The sequence below is a fragment of the Spea bombifrons genome, chromosome 4 (assembly GCF_027358695.1).
Source record: "Spea bombifrons isolate aSpeBom1 chromosome 4, aSpeBom1.2.pri, whole genome shotgun sequence".
Taxonomy (NCBI): domain Eukaryota; kingdom Metazoa; phylum Chordata; class Amphibia; order Anura; family Pelobatidae; genus Spea; species Spea bombifrons.
The window spans coordinates 42,665,149-42,669,202 of record NC_071090.1 but is presented as its reverse complement, the minus strand read 5'-3'; positions in this window follow the sequence as shown (position 1 = coordinate 42,669,202).

Sequence of the window (4,054 nt, the reverse complement as noted above, 5' to 3'; positions counted from 1 at the left end):
TTAGCCCCTAGCCACCCCATGGGCATTTAAAATGCCAATATTTTAACTCTTTCTATGCAATTTTTGTGAAGATATAGTGCTAATTTTAGGACTATATATATATATATATATACCGTATTGGCTCGGATATAGGCCGCACCCGAATATAGGCCGCACCCTAAAAGTTAGGTGCTTTTTTAAAGAAAAAAAATTTCTTAGTAAAAAAAAAAAACACTTAGTGGAACAGATATGCTGCCACTCTGCCCCCGCGAGATATGCTGCCACTCTGCCCTCCACAGATATGCTGCCACTCTGCCCCCCAAGATATGTTGCCACTCTATCCCCCCTGAGATATGCACTCTGCCCCCGAGATGTGCTCCCCCGAGATATGCTGCCACTCTATCCCCCCCTGAGAAATGCTGTCACTCTGCCCCCAAGAGGTCCCCCCTCCCCTAGACTTAGCGGTGCAGACTCCCCGGGGTCTTGCAGGGCCGGCGGGGGACAGCTACGCAGTACGTGTATTCAACTTCCTGTGCTGGCACTTCCGCCGTTGGAAGTGCCGGCAAGGAAGATTGTTAGCGTGCATCATGCAGACGTTCACCGGCTGCGCTATGCAAGCGTTAACTACCTCTCGCTGCTGGCACGTCTGCACGATGTGCTTTCACAATCTCCCTTGCCGGGACTCCCCCCGTGGGAATTGCCAGCAAGGGAGATTGTTAAAGCACATCGTGCAGATGTGCCGGCAGTGGGGCCTGTTTACGCACATCGCCACTGCCGGTGAACGTCTGCGCGATGTGCTTAGACAACCTCCCATGCCGGCACTCCCCCCATTGAAAGTGCTGGCAGGGAAGGCTGTCTCAGCGTATCGGAGAGTAGGATGCAGGTCCCCTGCACCGCTGCGGGGTACCTGTATCCTAACCCTGCTGCCTGCCCGGCGCCCGGAACTGCATGTCCCAGGCGTCGGGCGCTAGACCCCGAATATAGGCCGAATAGTGCGGCCTATATTCGAGCCAATACGGTATATATATTACAATATTATGAAATTAAAAAATTGGTAACATGTAAAAATAATTCCCCAATGATGTCACCAAAAAAGTCCAAATATAAATATATATATATATATATATATATATATATATATATACATATATATATGTGACTTGATGTCACCAAAAAATGTCCAAATATATATATATATATATATATATATATATATGTTTGGACTTTTTTTGGTGACATCATTGAGGAATTTTTTTTACATGTTACCAATTTTTTTTATTTCATTTTCATTTAATTTCAATTTAATTATTTTTTTTAATTTTTTTTATTTTTTTATTTGCCACTCTGCCCCCGCGAGATATGCTGCCACTCTGCCCTCCACAGATATGCTGCCACTCTGCCCCCCAAGATATGTTGCCACTCTATCCCCCCCTGAGATATGCACTCTGCCCCCGAGATGTGCCCCCCCCGAGATATGCTGCCACTCTATCCCCCCCTGAGAAATGCTGTCACTCTGCCCCCAAGAGGTCCCCTCTCCCCTAGACTTACCGGTGCAGACTCCCCGGGGTCTTGCAGGGCCGGCGGGGGACAGCTACGCAGTACGTGTATTCAACTTCCTGTGCTGGCACTTCCGCCGTTGGAAGTGCCGGCAAGGAAGATTGTTAGCGTGCATCACGCAGACGTTCACCGGCTGCGCGATGCAAGCGTTAACTACCTCTCGCTGCTGGCACGTCTGCACGATGTGCTTTCACAATCTCCCTTGCCGGGACTCCCCCTGTGGGAATTGCCGGCAAGGGAGATTGTTAAAGCACATCGTGCAGATGTGCCGGCAGCGGGGCCTGTTTACGCACATCGCCGCTGCCGGTGAACGTCTGTGCGATGTGCTTAGACAACCTCCCATGCCGGCACTCCCCCCATTGAAAGTGCTGGCAGGGAAGGCTGTCTCAGCGTATCGGAGAGTAGGATGCAGGTCCCCTGCACCGCTGCGGGGTACCTGTATCCTAACCCTGCTGCCTGCCCGGCGCCCGGCGCCCGGAACTGCATGTCCCAGGCGTCGGGCGCTAGACCCCGAATATAGGCCGAATAGTGCGGCCTATATTCGAGCCAATACGGTATATATATTACAATATTATGAAATTAAAAAATTGGTAACATGTAAAAATAATTCCCCAATGATGTCACCAAAAAAGTCCAAATATAAATATAAATATATATATATATATATATATATATATATATATATACACATATATATATGTGACTTGATGTCACCAAAAAATGTCCAAATATATATATATATATATATATATATATATATATATGTTTGGACTTTTTTTGGTGACATCATTGGGGATTTTTTTTTACATGTTACCAATTTTTTTTATTTCATTTTCATTTAATTTCAATTTAATTATTTTTTTTTATTTTTTTATTTTACTAATCACATTGTGAGCTGGGCTCCATTGACTTGCATGGTTGAATGCAGTACCTGTATTTAACCTGCAGGGGAAGCGGGTTCTAATATTGTGGAAATTCAGTCCTGTATCAAGTAGATAGATGTTTTTACCATGCTTGTCCTGTACCATCCCTTGCCTTTGCTGCTGCAGCTGGACCTCCTTCTTTACTCTGAGGCACCAGTTCTTTACATTTTTTTAATATTAAGGAAACCCAGTCCTGCACCAAATAGCTGGATGTGTGGAAACGATTTTACGTGCCGTACACAAGTCTAACATACAGTGAGTATGTGTTTGCATATGGTGTTAGAGTGTGCGTGTGTTATCATAAGGTGGTAGCGTGAGTGGTTGTGTGTTAGTGTATGGAAGGCGCCGGCGGTTTTTCGGGTGTTACGGGTGGGAGCGGGTGGTCAGACAATGTACCTATGGGTCCCAGTAATCCCGCGCACTTCCGCAAGGCTGCCTTCGCGTTGCTCGCACTCAGCATCTCTTGTTCTGCCCAGGAACCCAGCAGAGTCACATGAATTTACGTCAATTCACGTGATTCTGCTGGGTTCCTGGGTGGAACAAGAGAAGAGCAACGCAAAGGCAGCCTTGAGGGAGTGCGCAGGAAATCTGCAGTTCAGAAGAGGGGGTGGGCGGAATTGGACACATATGTTGCGGGAGTGAGCAGGATTGGACACATATGTTGTGGGAGCAGGCGGGAGTGGAACACACACCTAACGGGAGCGGGCGGTAATGGTCAGAAATTCAGCGGGAGCAGCATTAAAAAAAAGCAGGGCTCTAGTGTATGGTGTAAGTATATGATGTTAGAGTGAGTTTGTGTGTTAACATATGGCGTTAGAGTGAGTTTCCATGATAATGTGTGTTAGTCTGTGTGTAGGCTCAACCCCTGCTGAAATAACCTAGGTTGTCTGCCTCTTCGAAATAAATTATTTAAAACATATACATTTGTGGGGCAGTTTTAGATTGTGGGCACCTGTTTATATATATTCTGAATTTGGAAAAAAATGACAGCTCTGTACAAATAATAATGCTTAATGTTTGATTTTTTAAGAAGATTTTTGCCCTTCAACTTAGATTTTTATACTAACAGTCTATCTTTATATGGGAATGTTTTCAAAAAGTCCTGAAAAAAAAAACATATACTGTAGTTGGGATAAAAAAGACATAATGAAAATAGTGTAATGTTCTTTGCCCTTAATGAGTTAAATTCATAAATACAAAATGTAAACATATAAACATTTGAATCAAATGTGGAGTGGAAAGTTGCATAGACCGCATTACTAATTTATTGCTATTTCTTTTCAGCCCTGAATATGCATAACAATGTGTATAAGTGATCGGTGGTTCTAAACGCCACCATGTGTCTCAATGCACAGCGCATGTTGCATCAGCTATTCTATTACTAACCGATACATTCAATTGTATCTTCTACTGGTTACACTTTCAGTAAGATTTCAGTTTGAGTCATCTTCATGTAACACTCATACATTTTTTTCAGTGGGCAATCTAGAACTACCAACACACTCTGCATGTGGACCACTCCCTAGGTCCAGGATGATGACTCCTGCCTGTCAAGGCTTGTAGTGGAGGTGGGTCTCTTCTCAGCAGCAGTCACC